At 44.2% G+C, this 17199-nt stretch overlaps 1 protein-coding gene across 1 annotated transcript in view; it reads right to left on the bottom strand.

Moving 5' to 3' along the window:
• fndc3ba (fibronectin type III domain containing 3Ba) overlaps nucleotides 1–16224 on the bottom strand; it is an 88836-nt gene extending 72612 nt beyond the window's left edge. Inside the window, exon 1 of the mRNA XM_070842080.1 lies at nucleotides 16156–16224. The gene's annotated coding sequence lies outside the window, so the exon portion shown is untranslated. The remainder of the gene's footprint in view (nucleotides 1–16155) is intronic.
• Between the last annotated feature and the right edge of the window lie 975 nt (nucleotides 16225–17199).

Here is a 17199-nt window from a genome sequence, read left to right as displayed (position 1 = left end):
TGTGACTAACAGTCATGAGTATGGATCTGCCTTTGCTGACCTGATCTCGGTGATGACCGGAGATTAACCCGTGACTGTGGTCTCATATGAATGTGTCAAAGACAGACTGAATGCACGCTCAGTAGACAGTAGACATTTCCTGTGTTACTGTAACAGAGTAAATTAGACCCTGGTGCAAACTTTTAAAAAAGCAATGGTGTACCTGATTTGTAATATGCATGTAAATGCAGTCACACAGAAGGAGACAGATAACAGAGAGAGAAAGAGAGACATAAGTGGAGGTATCCTCTTTCTCATCCTGGGTGTGTTAAGCAGTGAGGAATGCTCTCAGGTGTCAGTGCTCAGAACTGAATGGCTATCTATTCACTGCAGCACACACACACACACACAAATATCTATTCACTGCAACACACACACACACACAGAAATACACATGCACACAAACATCGCCAAACACGACTGGGATTGATCCAAGTCCTTTTAAACCCATCTTATCAACTGACAACTTTAATCTGTGCTGGCATTTAATACACACAGACACTGATATATGTATGTGCGTGTGTGTGTGTGTGTGTGTTCAGAGAAAGGGGGGGGGTAGCTTCTAAATATGGTGGGAAACTGCCACCAACACCACTCCCATTCAACCCCAGCTCCTTTTACAAAAGGTATTCAGTCTAGGAGAGACCTGCTCTCTCTTTCTCACTCACCCTCTTTCTAACACACACACACACACACACACACACACACACACGCATACACACACACACACACACAGGCTGAGTGAGTACCTTTTTACCAGAGGAGAGAAAGAGAGGTGGAGTGGAGAAGGGAGAGATGCAGAAAAGGAGGGAGGGGGGAGGGAAAGAAGGGTGGAGAGGAAGGCAAAGAGGAATGCTGTGCTTGTGCTTACTCTAAGGGGAGCCTGAACACACACACACACACACACACACACACACACATTTGGGGAAGACAGAGAGGGGATTTATAAAAGATGGAACCTCTTTGAGTTCCCACGTCGGCGGGCAGCTTTCTGCACATATGCAGTCAGTGTGTGTGTGAGAGAGAGGGTGTGCATTGAGTGGCTGAAAGAGAGGGACAGAGGCAAAGTGTCTGAAACAAAATTAAGAGTTCCAGTTTGCTCTCCATATATTTGGCTTGCATATGTGCGCACGTACATTTGTGCAGTGCCTTCGTGTGTGCACGCCTCTGTGTGTGTCTATGGTCAAAGTCCTCTTGCCCTGTAATTGCGGTAATGATATGTCATCCACGAAGAAGAACTCGGAACGGGTGGAGTGGAATGTAATGGACACATACGAGCGCGCGCACACACACACACACACACACACGTTCCACTTGCAAACCATGTATGAACAAGCTTCTATACCAACTCCCTGAACTGAGGCCTTTTGAGATCTCGTGCCTCAAGATATCTGATGGTGGAAGAAAGACTCAACCAATCAGCTGCTGCTTCTGGCTTTCAATTCATTTTTAACAGGCCTCGTTCAAAACTTCAGGCACATTCACCTCAATGCAACAACATACGTCTATGTTGCTAAACCATGTTGTCTTTTCCCTGCTGTATCAATCATATCATAAAGTCTGGATAAAACGTTGGTCTCTTTAAAAGTAAACTTTGCCACATTTTATGCAGATGTTCAATCAGTGTTGTAGGTAAATGTAGTTCACTGACAAAATAAATACTTCACTGTGAGCTATATTGACTTAGAGAACTCAGTTCTCCTGAAGCAAAATCTATTGAACTTTCTGGCCACCAGTGCTGTCATTTGAGTCACTGATGATGAGGAAGAACTGAACGCTCCATCAGTTTAGCTAATAAGCCTGTTCTGCTGCACTGAACTCAGCTTGGGCAGTGTGTTGAGTCCTGTTTTTGTCGTTTTTGAGCTGTTTGTAGCCCACGCTAACCCTAAGAGAGTGGAGTGGAGAAATATTGGGGGTTGAGAGACAGAGGTTTGAGTGCAGTGCATCATGGTAAATGTAGGTGCTGCTGGCACAGGATAATACAACTTTCTTTGTCAGTGTAACATGCACGGAGGTATTTATTGCTCCAATGGACGACATTTACCATCAGCACACATTGGACAACCAGGGGTAAAAAAAAGAGGCAAAGTTTCCTGTTTCCTGCAAAGTTTATTGTAAAGATGCATTACTATTATTATCAAGGGAAACTTACAATGAACTTCCAGTTAAGTTATCATCGTCTTGCTCAAGGACACTTGTACAAGTGTAACAAGATGAACTGGGTGCAAAACAATCTGTTTTATTACAGTCTGGGATTCAAACTAGCAACATCTCATCACCACAGGCTTTTTCTCCAAACTCTGGGTACTGCTACAACAATGCTGCAGTTTCGGAAGTTTTGTCATTGCCACGTCCCACATTCCCCGCATGAACGCGAATTTCTCCACTTTTACAGAATGCAAATGAGTCTCCAAGGTTACACTGCGGTCATTTGCCTGCATCTTGCACATAACTAAAGGCGGATGATAAACTGTCCACACTCTGCAGTTGGTGCTAGGAAATGCAGGAACATCCTTAATCTTGCTGTCAGTGATGAAATCTTGCTATGCTGCATTTAATCAGTCCCAGATCAGGTGGCATAAAAACATCACTGTGTATGAATTCTTTTCCTGGATTACTAATTTCATAGAATTATTCTTTTTGTGTTTTTTCTCTGTCTTTCCCCTTATCTCCTTTTTCCCCTGTTTCCTCTAAATTCCAGGCATTCTGCAGATCATTGTGTGGAGCTGGAGCGTCGACAAGTCAGGACTCAGCCTAGTAAACGACAGGCTCAGCACTTCTCTCCACATCCATCCTTCACCCTCCACAGACACACACACACACAAAATGAGCACCCTGGGCAAAGCCTTTCTCCCCTGTCATCCTCCCATCTATCCATCTACCCACCCATCCAATCCTATCATCAAGCCTGGTTTCCAGGAACACAGGCCAGAAAACAGATGACCCAGTGACTTTGAGTCAGTCTGCATGCTCGGCCTCTCCCTCTCCTTTCTCCTCTCACCTACTGAACCTTGGACACACAGCATAAGATTTCAGTAATGAAATCTTATGCTGTGTGTCCATCTTTCCCTTCAGATAATTTTAAACGAATCAAAACACCTCTTATATTTGAGTACATGCACTGCACTTGTACACACTGAAAAACAAAACTGTTGTTTCAACAAGTGCATCGACATTCAGCTTTTCCCAGGGTGCCAAATAAGTAGCTCAACCAAAGAGTTCAGGATCTGACTCTATTGCCATCCACTTCCTGGAAAGATCCCGCCTTCCTCACATTCCACCACCCTGTCAAAACACTGCTCCCCTCTCCTACTGGCTGACGGGAAGCAATCGGCTCACTTCATAGGCTGTTGCCCGGTCAGTGGGCGGGAGGAAGTAAAAGCGGAGCTCAAAGAGGCAGCGGTCCATTCCCAGGGAGAGACTACAGTTACATAACTGTACACACACACACACACACACAGGATCAAGACAACACCCTCAACACACAGCCGAACACAAAACAGGGTCACAGAAAAAGAAAGGTGAAGAGACAGTAGAGGGAGTGCAGAGAAAAAAAAGACTTTTGAAGAGAAAAGCTGAGAAAGGGGGAGAAAGAGAGGGAGGGAGGGGTTGGTGAGGCATTAGTTTTCCTTGTGAACAAAATGAAGAGGAAATGGCTATTTTACACTCAGGTCAGGAGCTATGGGAGAGCAGTGTGAGTGAGGCAGAGAATGAAAGGTTAATTGGTGTATGGTGGAAGTTCACCTGCATCAAACCGTAAGCGGAAGAGCAGTGGACCAAAAAGAAGAACTGTGCCAAGATAAAGTTCACACACACACATGACTGACACAGTCCTGAAGCTTTTTTTCAAAACAGAAAAGCAATTTGGTGTTATTAAATCAATATTATGTGTTGCCTGCCTGTGCGGGGCAGAATTAACAGCAATCTGTTAACTGAGAGAATGATAAGGCGGCAGGATGGGAGAAGGAGGAGGAGGAGGAGGAGGAGGAGGGGGAGGAAAGAAGACAGGAGGAAAGGGGAGAGGAAAGAGGAGAAGGGAGAGAGTGGGGAGGGGGATTGAGGGGGCAGCATATTTCGTGTGTGTGGAGAGAGAAATGTGTGGAATCCTAATTGTGTTATTGCTCCAGAACAAACATTAGTCCTGCCTGTCATACCACAGACAGCAGGCAGTGAGCGTGTGTGTGTGTGTGTGTGTATCCGAGAGAGAGAGAGAGAGAGAGAGAGAGAGAGAGAGAGAGAGATAATTGAATGAGTCCGGCAAATAAAGAGTCAAGCTAACAGAGTTTGAAACATGCTCTCCACTTTTTCCCTGGCTATTCATGAAGGCAGAGCATTTACAATCAGCTCTGTGTTTCACTGGGGGTTCCATGTTAGCCGTTAGCTTCACATTAGGACAGCACAGCTAGCTCCAGCAGATGTGTGCATCTGCCAGTGAGCCCTCCCTCCTGCAGCTGTACGGCTGTGGGCTGGCTGTGTGTGTGTGTGTGTGTGTGTGTGTGTGTGTGTGTGTGTGGTTGGGCTGGGGGCCAGCAGGCAGTAAACCCACAGTAGAGGCCCTGACAGACCAATGCTTGCCACGTAGCCACGCAGCAGCGACGTAACTCCAGAAGAGAGGAGAGAAAAGGAGATCAATAGTCTCTCTATGTCTCCTGTGTATGAGAAAAAGATGCAAGCAGAAGGGAGAAAATAATCGAGTGAAATAAAGTGGGTTATTGTGTGGGAGTCAGAGCATAAACTGAGGCAGCGCAAACAGTCAAACACAAGGAGACAAAGTGACTCTGTGATACCGTTTATCCCAGTCACAGACACTGACGTTTCCACCAATTACATCAGCCAGGACCTCCACACTCTCACTCCTTTCCTTCAACTGAGAGCTCCTTTAACATATACAGATGTTCGAGGCCTGGTTCCACAAACTGGTGACCACACACACAACAAAATAGTTTACAGACCGGCAGAAACAGAAAACTACCCCACCCTAATCATCATTAAAACTGTTGTCATTGTCCTCATGACTTCCGTCAGCCTCATCAATGTCTAAACTCTGCCATCCTCATGATCGGTTCAGTCAGCATCTTCATTATTCTGGTCAATATGCCAGACTGCCTTAAGATATTTCATTGCTGTTTGTGAGTGTTTAATACAGAGGAAGTGGCTATTCTCCCACAAGCACATGAACATGACTCACTCTTCTTCATGGCCGCGCTTCCAGATTTTTCTTCTCCTTTTGTTCTTTTCTCCCCCACCTCCCCATCTCTCTCTCTCTCTCTCTCTCTCTCCCTTCCTCCTTCCCTCACTCTTGCCCTGCCACAGTTCAGACTTTTTCCTCCATCATATCCAGAGAGGCTGAGGGCTGAGCACTCTGCAGCCCAGAGAGGAGCTCTGAGCCTGAGGAGAGCTCACAGAAAACCCCTCCCTAACACCTTGGATCTCCAAGGCTCAGTCTGGCCACACACATGGAGGCTAGTTCCTCAAGCCAGGAGACTAAAGGCTAAGTTGGGCTGACTGGTGGGTAGGTGGTATGACAAGCTGTGGAGACACACACAAGCCATCTGGGTGCTGGCTTAGCATGCTTACTAATAATGTTGCATAAGAACTGGAGTCGTCCGGTTTGAAGTCTACTTACAAACTGCATTGAAGGACCTTTAGCCCAGAGCCCAAATATTTTTGCAGGCTCATCACCACTGAACCCTACTGATCTTTAACCTATTGACCAAATGCTGAAGACGTGCATGCCATCAGGCGTGCTTGTGTTCTGCAAGCTAGTGCAGTTTACATTGAAAAAGAGTTTTTTTTTAACACTTATTTTTAAATGTGAGTCAAACACAGAAACAAGCCACTGATAACAAAGCCAGAAAGACGGATAGAAAATTGAAAAAACAGAAACGGGGAGAAAAGCCAGACAGTTATGGAGTTATTGTCTTTATATATTTATGTGTCGTTTCAGAAATACACGTTATTTTAGTGTCATTTTTTCTCCAGTCACCATGGAGATACGAAGACAGGGTGAACTCAACTCAGGTTCAAACATCCTCTTCGTCTGTCTTTTTCTTCGTCTCTCTCTCTCTCTTTAACACATACACACATTCACAAAATGATGCCCACTGTGAGCTCTCAGAAGGCCTTCCACATAGATCAGACATTCATTTACATCCCAGACGCGACAATGTTATGCTAGCATGACATTATGCAGGACCAGCTCTGCATTAGCTCCGCCCACCAACTCCTCCAAGTCTTTCCTTTATTGCTATGAAATGCACTTGGTTCCATATAATGCAGCCCTTTAGCGCAAATATGATGCTTCGTCCGCAGAACTGGATCCTTTTCAAGTGGCAGATAAGGCAGCGTGTGTGTTATGTATGACTTTCGTGGTTGCATGGTTTTCACAAGAAAGGACCATTGGCCAATGAACATTAGTTCCACTTTGATGTTTATGCACCAGCGCTCTCAGCCTTCCTCCTCTTCCTCTCCTCCCTCATCTCCTCCTCTACCGCTCCTCTGTCCCACGTTCAGCTTTGACCTGTCTGAGCGCTCCCGAGCCCCCTCTTTTCCTCACTAGCACCCCCCTATCCTCACCCCCACACTACTGGCCCAACTTCCCAAACAACCCCTCAGCCTTCAAAAGACAGCCGCCCATTCAGAAGGTTTTGGGTTAGTGTGGGGGAGGAGAGCGGTGCAGGCTTGGGGATGGGTGAGGGGAGGGAGGGGAGTGGGGGTTGCGCAGGGTTCTCATTCCCGCTAAATTGTCCCACATGGCTGAGCGTGCTTAGTTTAAACAAACACAGCCACTTCCTCCTCACTGCGCACATCGGCACACAGACACAGGCGGGCACACACCCACATAAACATACACCAATTGGGTGCGCAGGCATGCTTGAACTCCATCACACAAAAACAAGCATGCGCACATATATAGACGGACATACACACAATACATTGCACACCCTGGCAGGCAGTGGACAATGCGTTTCAGTCTTACACTCCTGCCAGTAAACTTAAAGCTGAGCCGAGACTCCACAATAAAACACCACAGGACTAAAGACTCCTTACTGTATGCTTCCTCACGAGGAACAATTTCACATGTACATTCAGCATATTTAGTGTACAGTTTGGCTTCTGGTAACACCCAGTTTAAAAAAGTCAAACTTTTGTGGGGCCATAACTGTACAATCCACAATAAACATCTCAGCTAATGGGTCCCTGGAGTCAAACCCCAAAAACCCAAACACGTACCACAGAATGAGACTCAGGGATCCGACAGTGGGCACAATACACACGAGTGTTTAAGTGTGCAGATGCATAATTCTGCATGCATCTCCAGAAAGACATAAAGAAAGAGATGTGTCCAGTGAGACTGTTTTAATATATTGCTGTAAAGTCAGTTGGATGAAGAATTTCACACCATCCTGACATCCGGACTCAACTTTCTTTTTTTTTTTTTACCTGTTTTGTTGTTTTACCTCTGCTGTGAAGTTTGCTGTAAATACCGACCAGATGTCTCTCTGGCTCAAAGACCTTTGCATTACCATGCATTTCAATGCAATGACCTACAATCATCATAATCAGCTCTTCATTACGAGCAGCGAGTAAAGACGAGTGAAGCAGGACAACCACATAGTCCAGACAATAAGCCCACATTCACTGCCAGTGAACCTGCTGCCGTCCAGGCCTGCACACACAGCGTGTCTCTGCCACTAATGCCGAGCTCCATCAGGGCTGCATGCCACGAGTCTTAATTAAGACAGCTATGCCAAGTCAAGAAGTGAATTCTACGCCCACCCCCCCTTTTTTTTTCTCTCTCCGCCTCACACACACACACACACACACAAAGATACAGACGGATGCACAAACTCACATTCTAGATGCAGACAAACCACCAAGAGACATTCAGATCATCAGTTTTATGGCCCATGAAAAAGCTTGCTCAGTGGGTGGTGTGTGTGTGTGTGTGTGCTGAGAGAAAAAGACTATTTAGTCACACCTACATGAGAAACCTGTCTCCTCTCTCACAGACAAGACAACAACTGAGTCTTAGATGAGTGCACAGACTCTCTTCTCTCTCACACACACACATACGCAGCCTTAAAATTCACAACAGAGCGAGCAAATCATGAATGAATGGCTCTTTACATGCCAATTCCGTGACCAACACATTGTCGTGTTTATGAATGTGGACGTGCGTAGCAGTGTGTGTGTATGTATGCATGTCACACCAGACAGCAGTGTTTAATCCATTAGAAGAAAACATAAATGGGCTAAAAAATGAGGCAGGACACTTCTGGGAATAGCAAGCCAGTGGACAGTGTGCATACAATCACTTGCTCCATAACATCAAACACACACACACACACACACACACACACACACACACACACACACACTTATAACACCCCTCCCCACAGCCTGGGGTCACAAGGTCACATTCCTCCTCCTCAATCAGCCTCAGGATTTCACACACTGGTTCAGGGATGTGGGTGTGTGAGTGCGGTAGTGTGTGTTTCTGCCTGCCTGCGTGTGTGGGTGGATGTGTGTTTGGGATGTTTCAGTGATTTGTGGGGGGTCTGGCTTGAGGGCAAGGAGGGGAGGACTGAAGGAAAATAGGGGAGGCCATGTCCACACAAAGCCGAATACATCTGAATTTTTTTTTTTTTTTAATTTAAGTTTTTTCCAAAATGGTGCTGTCTGCAAAGACATGACCAGGTGCACTTGTGGCAGTAACATTAAGAGGACAGGTATTTATCACCCAATTCACTCATTTAGAAAGTTGGTAAAGTCAATAACACAGTGCAGGTGTTGTCATTAACCTAAATGTGCTCATGGTGTAAGTTTATTTTGAGAGGATAAAGTTATGATTTTTCAAGCAGTGCAGGAATTACTGTCTACTGTCTGATTTAGTTGTGGTGGTTTTGAATGTTTTTGAATTTCAATGTGGATGACATTCTTTTTGAAAACTACCTAAAATTGCTAGTGAGGATTAAGTCCATTAGTGTTTTCAAATGTATTAGCGGTGTGGAAATGAGCTGAGAGTGGCAGAAGAACAAGAAGGAGAAATGACAGGTATGTGGAGCCGGGACGGGTGGGGGAAGAGAGAGTGTAGGAAGGGGAGGGAGGGACTGAAGTGTGTCTGCATGCAAGAGGAGGCGGCGGGGATGGAGGAAGGTGGTTTAACAAGGGAATGCAATAAAACATGTGGCTTTGCATTAAAAAACACCTACTTCCTCCTTGAGCAGAACTCTCAACTGTGGTCCTGCATACCCGCCAACATGTGACCAGTGTGTGCAACATGCACACGTGTACACACACACAGAGAAAAACTTGTGAAAATGTGTGCATGCACCAGTTCCAATTCCAGTTACAGCCATATAATAATCAGAAATATAACAAGTTACAGATTCAGTTCCCCACTCCAGCACACACACATGAACCCCAGCTCACAGCAGACTCTCGGCCCTTCAGATACACACTCATAATGCTCACAGTCAGGCATAAAAACAGCCATTAACGACTGGCGGAACTTTCCATGCGCCTGCCAACTAGCAACACCAACACGCCTGGCATGCTAATGCAGGCACGTAAAGTTAACTCTGTGTGTGTGAATGTTTCATGCATGTGTTAAGTCAGTGATCTGTGTGTGTACAAGTGCACGCTTGATCCCTTCAGCCAGCTGACCACACGCACACAAACATACACACACACACACACAAACACCAGGGGCAGCTCTTCAACAAGCTATTTCTATGGATGATACCCCCGAGGAACAGTGGAAGGGCACGAGCATGGCAGGGCAGCCGAGCGCTGCGCAGCTCATCTGAATCCTTCCAGCTTTTCTGTGTGCGCGTATCCACTAAAACTTTACTAAGTGATGAGAACTTGATGAGAAGCTTGACAGCGCAATTTCTGGATTCCAAACATTTTATCTCTCTGTCGTAATCATTTTATTTCATCATCTGTTCTCCTCCTCCAGTGCCATTCTACCTCTACTCTCCTTGTCGTCTCAGCTGCAGCAACACAGCTGTCAAACGACAGTAGGTGATAAGCACTGACTCAAATCACCGGAGAAGTGAAAGTTTTAGGTTGCATCATGTGCCACAACAATGTTGAGTATTCAAATGCATCAAGGCTCCACAAATATTGTTTATATTTGCACAAAACGTCTACTATATTCCCTCATTGAGTTATAAAATACCCTACTGTACTTAACTACATCATATAACTACCTGGATGATCTTGGGTGCTGTTTAGCTCTGATCAGGTTTAAATCTGGCCTAAAAATTACTTTGGCAGTAATTGATACATGCCTCCACCTCTTTTATATACAAATGAATGATATACTAATGAAAGATCTCCCTAATTATTATTATTATATCTGTCTGTCTTTTGTGATACAGAAGTAAGGCTACAGCTTATTTTCATTATCATTAAATCTACCAAATATTCTCACTATATATTGACTGATTAATCAATTGGCTTAGAAAACACCACATAACTGTGGAAAATATCCAACATACACACCTGAGGAGAAATCAAGAAAGATATTTGATTTACTTTTATATATGACCAAGAAAAGCAGACAATACTTTGCTTCATCCATCAAAGCAATAATCAACAGATTGATAGACAATGCAAATTAGTAGTAGGTGTACTCCTACAAATCATTATTATATCGGCTACAGAGTCAATGAGTTTCTGAGAGAAGAGAAGAGAAGAGAAGAGAAGAGTAGAGGGCAATGGGAAAGGAGAGGGGAGGAGGGAGACAGGGAAAAGAGAAGTTGAAAGGCTTCTTTTATCTTCTTCTAAATCAACTGTCAACAATGCAGGAAATTATCAAGGGAGACAAAAAAAAATGGGAGACGGGGCTCTAGAGAACGAGAGAGGAAGGGAAGGAGGGAGGAAGGCAGAAAGAAAGAGAGGAGGAGGGTAAACATTGCAGCTCTGTGCCAAGCAAACATGAGATGCTGGGATACTTCAACAAAAAGCCACCGTTCATGTGGGAGAGAAAGAGACACCAAGGAACAGAGGGAGAGAGCAGAGACAGAGGAAAAAGCTGAGGAATGGAAAGTGAAAGTACAGATAACCAGCTGCTGCCATTAAATGGGACATTTTTTTTTCTGCACTTCCGTGCGGCTCTTGCTTTGTGCCTGTTTGCTTGGTATAACGCAGTACCTGTGGGTTTAGTTTTACTAATATATGACCTCTCGTGTCACCAAACTTTAAAATGAAACAGGAAACAGGAACCTGCCATAACTCCTAATGCAAGAGACTGTGTTCACTTATATATACACTTAAAGATGAACCAAAAAACACCCAAACTTGCACACACACTCAACATCGTTTCATTCTACAGTGCCAACAACTGCAAACTTGTATGTTATGCTTTAAAGATTAAATGATTAATTCCTTAAATCAAGAGAATAACAGATTTAGAATCAGCCGTAATAATAAATACATAATTTATTGCATGAAGATTTCTGTCAGCTTAAGAGAGCCACTCGTTTTTAATATAAATGAAACATTGGGCAACATAAGTTTATATTGGTGAACCCTCTCGAGCACCCCTGCACTCCATCATGTGTCATAACAGTCGGAGGCGGTCTTCGGGGCAAACACAGCAGTCTGCTCCACCACCACAGGGAGAGCTCATATGCTTCGCAGCGTATCATCGGGACAGAAGGGTTACAGGGACGAGAGGAAGAGAAACTGCAGAGACTCTCCTCCTGCACTGAAGGTGTCAACTCCTTGACCCCACAGAATGCCTCCACACATCCAACCCACCAATGAGAAAAACTCCTATCGCAGTCAAGGAAGCAGGAAGCTTCGCGTTAACTTGACTAAACCGGCAATCTTTCAGGGAAGCACACCTGTTGCATTCGGAGGAACAGATGACTGATTGCAGACTTTATGCAAACTGCAGACACAGTTTAGTTCTGTACATAGAATCGGCATATTAATTAATGGGAGGAAATATTCCAAATATGGGTAGCTGATCAGCGCCAACAGGACCATTGTGTATGGTTATTATTAGTATATGCAGTAAATAGAGGGTAATTATGGATGATCGTTTGCACGGTCTATTTGCAGACACTGGAGCAAAAATGGTGGTTGACAAATGGAGGCTTAGCCTCCAGGGCTTTTGCGCCTGTTTGATCAGCTAAATCACCACGGTCCTATAATGACTAAGGCTAAAACCAACAATTACTTTTATTATTGATTCATCTGATTATCATTTTCTGGATTAACTGAATACTTGTTTGGTCTATAAAATGTCCGAAAATTGCAAAAATGCAGCCCAAGGTGATGCCAAAGCCACATCCAAAGATATTCATGTTAGTATCTCAAAAATAAACAAAAAATAAGAAAATATGCAAAGCAAATCTTTACATTTGAGAAGCTGGACCTAGATTGTGTATCTAGATCTGGAATTTTATCTGATGGATAATTACCATTTAATGGCATAAAGCTTTTTTTCCTCACTCGCTGCCTTCAAACTTGTACAGTATAACACATAGGTTTGGCAGTAGTGGCAATAACCTGTCTGAAAACATCAAAATGGTACAGTTAAGTAAGGTCTAACTCCCGGAAAACCGATGTAACAAGAAACATAGTGCAGAGGTTTATCTGAAGCTCTCCTCTTGTTCTTCGTCCTCTCTTTTACATGTTCACACACACTTTCCACAGCTGCATTGTCTTGTCTGTGTAACTCTATAGCTGCTCCAGCTTCTGTTCCTGATACACAAGCACTGCTCAGTAACAGTACACCTCGGATAACATGTTCTAGGTTACCAGTCAGACACACAAGATCACAGACACAATGGCTAGCATCATCCTGCCCCTTCCCTGACCCCATTTCTACCAGGCGTACCTGAAGATTTTATTGGGCCAAACGTGAACCACAAGCCTGTGCGGACAGAAAACAGAGAACGGGGATTATGCCTGAGGTTAGATGCTCTTGGCATCACGAGTCCTCATGAAACATGGGAACAACTTCCTCAATGCGCTTAGAATAACCTGTCCCAAAATATTAGAGGCAAATCATCTAGCATTTTCCACTTGAACACAACCAGGCCGTCAAACCTGAGGCGGTATGTGTCATTTTTAGGATTTATTTCCACCTGGAGGGGAAAGCGCGAAAAGTGTTTCTTGTCAAGAAATCATGTCTGACAAAAAAAAAAGCACCATAAATTGATTCTCTGATGATACGTTTTGAGTTCTTGGCACCCATTCTCCAGACCTGGTTCAGGCACTTTAGTGGAATTAATCAAACTGATTAAGTGGGATCAAACAAAGCAGCTGCAAAGTTGCACTGAGCTCATGTCAAGCAAAGACGCACCATGACACTGAGCGGGCTGTACCTGTGTGACAAAGCTGTAATGGTTACAGAACACAGGTTGTTAACTTATATAAAGCATTATTCACTCCTTTGTCTATTTATGTGAAAGACAGAGAAAAGCCAAAGCAACACCTACCCTCCTTCAACCTGACTCCAGTCTAAAACACTGTTCTTTCTGCTCTGTTATGTAACTGCAGAGTATTTGATTTAAAAAAAGTACACAGAGGAAGGGTATTTTACAAGTGGCAAACTAAAACTGCGTGAATAAATTCACTTGCTTGCAATTGCATCAGTTTGAGTGCAAGTCCCCGCTTACATTATGCTGCTGAACATCCTCTAGCACCAACATTCCTGGCTCTGCACAATAACTAAACACAAATATAAAACATAAAAACTAAAAAAAAAGTGCATTAGAAGTGCTGACATAAGACTTCTCATCCAAACTTTTTATTCAATTTGCCATGAGTACAAGAACAACATAAGCGGGCTTTCATAGTTTTTCCAATGCCGGCCTCTGAGCTTTGTTTACATTCTTATTGTGTATATATGTTGAATCCAAAGAGGCTTAACTTTCAGAGAACGGTGCACAGCGATATAAACCATGTTCAGCTAGTGTTAATGGGGATATGGGTGTAGTGCTTAGCCCATGAAAAATTGCTCTTATCCTTTGCGATCAGCTCAGCATCTTGAACTTCAGGCCACACAGGATCCTCGGACCAACACTTCCAGACAACTCTCTCTCTCTCCCCAGAGATCCTTCATTTCCATTTCTTTGCGCCAGCTGATCAATTGTAAAACCCCACAGCACCATCAGCATTTGTTTCACATGTAACACGCTCATCGCCAGCTGCAGGCCCTGATAGACAACCTCAAGTGAAACCAAAGACACAAGAAGAGATGTCCTAGGGCTGTAGAGCAATCTAAGAGTTAAGTAACTGCTGACATCTGAGATAAGGCCAGATTTAGATTTTAAGAGCAAAAAAGAATCTAGAAACTTACATTTGATATGTGCTACAACTTTAGACATGTCTGTAAAATGCACTATATCACATAGCTACTCTCCATCTTTACCTGCTTCCCTCTCTTCATACCTTAGGTCACAGTCCACAGCTTAAACTTTTGATGCTGAGGCTTTCTGATGCTTCTGACTTGTGGAAGCAAAATAAATTGCCCATTCATGCACCACAGACAGAATTCCTCCGCTCTCACCTAAAACCTAAACACACCTTTTCAGCGGGTAGCCAATCATTAAAAAAAAGTTGGATATCAGTGTTTCTCAGAAAAAAAAAAAAAATTACATGGCCACATCAGCCTTTCACCAAAGGAATGTCATCTGACGTCATGTATTTGGGATCGGATTTCTCCTTCTTTCTTTCTCCCCTGAAAAAAGTAAGCGTGCATGTGTGTGTGTGTGTGTGTGTGTGTGTGTGTGTGTGTGTGATGTGTTGGGTTATTTTTTCCCCTATATTCTCCAACGTGCCCACTGGATCCAGAGCCCACAGCAGGGTATATGGGGATATGGATTCCCAAATCACAGCCCCAATTATACCCCCCTCCACCGCTCATCATGACAGCATGACAATTAACCACTCAGTCCTGTTATTACATTGAAGAAAACTGACGCACAACCACAAAAAGTCTGGATCTCAAGTCATCTTTTGCATCTTAAAATTTCCGACCTATTGCTGCCACATCTCTTGCCTCCTCTTCACTGAGGAACCGACGGGCTTTTAATGCAGAATAGTCCTCTCTCTCTCTCTCTCTCTCTCCCCCCACCCCACCACCACCTTTTTCTTTAAAGGTGGGTACGTGGAAGGCAGATAATCGATCGTCTCAAGCAGGAGACCAATGTTTGATTTCCACGTCTGCATCAGTGAGGCTGTGAGAGAGAGATTTGTCTCCCCTGCACAAACAGACAGACACGTAGTCGTTTCTGAGAGAGAGAGAGAGAGAGAGAGAGAGAGAGAGAAAGAGAGAGAGAGAGAGAGAGAGAGAGAGAGACTGGCTGGAAGGAATGCTAGGATATGCTGGAGTTGAGATTTTTTTTTTCTTCTCCAAAGCCTTTTCCCTGCATTCTGCAACCGCACACTAACTCCACGGAAAGTCGCTACAACGCAGCCCCCGTAATGTTTCCCAACAGTTATCCAAAGCAAAATAACCCCCTGTAGCGTCAATTCAATGATTTCGCAACCCCCTCTGTCAAATCTGACTGCCTCAGCATCTTCCATTCCAACTTATTTTCCAGCAATAAAAAGTGCTCATTTCCTGATTTCGAGCAGCTACAACACAGCCGACTATTTCCAGAACGCACGTCGCAGCGCAACAACTGCGATTTGTTGCAGAAATGAGCCGAAGAGGAAAGGTTTTCTCCTGTTGCGCACTCACTCCATCTGAAGTCCTCGGAGACAAAAACACATTCTTTCGTGAAAGCGGAGAAATCGGGACCACAAAGCGGGCTCCAAAACACACGGCACGAAGCATTCACTCGCAAAAAAATGAGAACTACCACGAAGATCCGCGCTGTTTTGCTTGGTTCTAAATAAACGGGGAAATTTTTTGCCTAAAAGTTTCGATTCACCCCCCTCCTCCTCCTCCGCACCAGTGAAGCAGTTTTCCTTTTTCCTTTGCGCTGGCCAAGTGGCCCAGACTGCCGGCGTCAGCGCTCAGCTCCCCAAACTCACACACACTCACACAGACACGCACTTTTAAAACTTTTCCAACATCGCCTCCGTCGGCCTCCATTCCCGATCTTTTTGTTGGTACCGGGAAAGAAGTGTAAAACAACTCACCTCGCTGCAATAAAATAATCTTCAAACAGACGGGGCTGCGCGTTTTTTTATTCCCAGGGTCGGGTCTTGACTGTCTGCTGGCGCGGCGCGACGCGTACTGTGAGACTCCGCCATGTCAATCAAAACGCGACGCACATGTAGGTCAGAGCCCGCCTCCATTTTACCGTAATACATGCTGCGCAGAGAGGGGGCCGAAAAAATAAAGCCAGGGAGCAAAGCTGCTTCTTCACAATCAGCGGGTTTGTCTGGTCACCTCAGGAGAACTTTTCAAGCAGAGTAGTTATTTTAACAAGCAATCAAAACAACTTGACAGATTATATGCGGCCATCTCTGAACAATATATGGCTCAGCTTGTGATTCTTTAGCCCAATATTAACATTTCTATCAATATTCAAATTGTGAGCACAGTTCCATTCTGATCAGCCATCAGAACAAATATGTATCATCTCACAAATTTTCAGCTATGATTTTATTGTCTTGATATCCGCTGATCAGGTAGAGGTAGAAAGCTGTTGTAAGGGTGCAAAGCAGTGATTTCCAAAGTTTGGCTTGCGGCCCAATGGCGGCCCTCAGAAACATTCTGCACGGTCCCTGAACATGACCAAAAAAAAGCATGCACTGTATCATACTGGTACTGATACTGGTTGGTTAACTCCTATAACTCCAAAAATGAAAATCCCTCCATATCTCGCTCTTTCTTTCTTATGCTCTCTTTAGTATCTTAATGTTTGATAAATAAAGTGGGGTAATGTAGTAAAGAGTTGTTTTGTAGTTATTTTGTCTTTCATGGGCATCTCTCCTGTGCCGCCATCAATCACATATGCTGACTTTCTAAATTGACACTCATTCATCAGAACTTTGACAACCCCAGATGCAAAGAAACATTCATTTTGACTTCCTAAGCACCACAGAAAACAAGTTTTTTTCATCATTACTCTCGGAGTTAATGTAGGCCACACTTAAAAGACCATATCCTCCTGCATTACATATCAGCTGTGGTGTCCGAAAGGGTTATGTCAGTCCAAAGAGGTGGGTGCACTCTTC

The sequence above is a fragment of the Pempheris klunzingeri genome, chromosome 13 (assembly GCF_042242105.1).
Source record: "Pempheris klunzingeri isolate RE-2024b chromosome 13, fPemKlu1.hap1, whole genome shotgun sequence".
NCBI lineage: Eukaryota > Metazoa > Chordata > Actinopteri > Acropomatiformes > Pempheridae > Pempheris > Pempheris klunzingeri.
The sequence above is the reverse complement of the archived record's forward strand: the minus strand, read 5'-3'. Positions and strand labels throughout refer to the sequence as shown.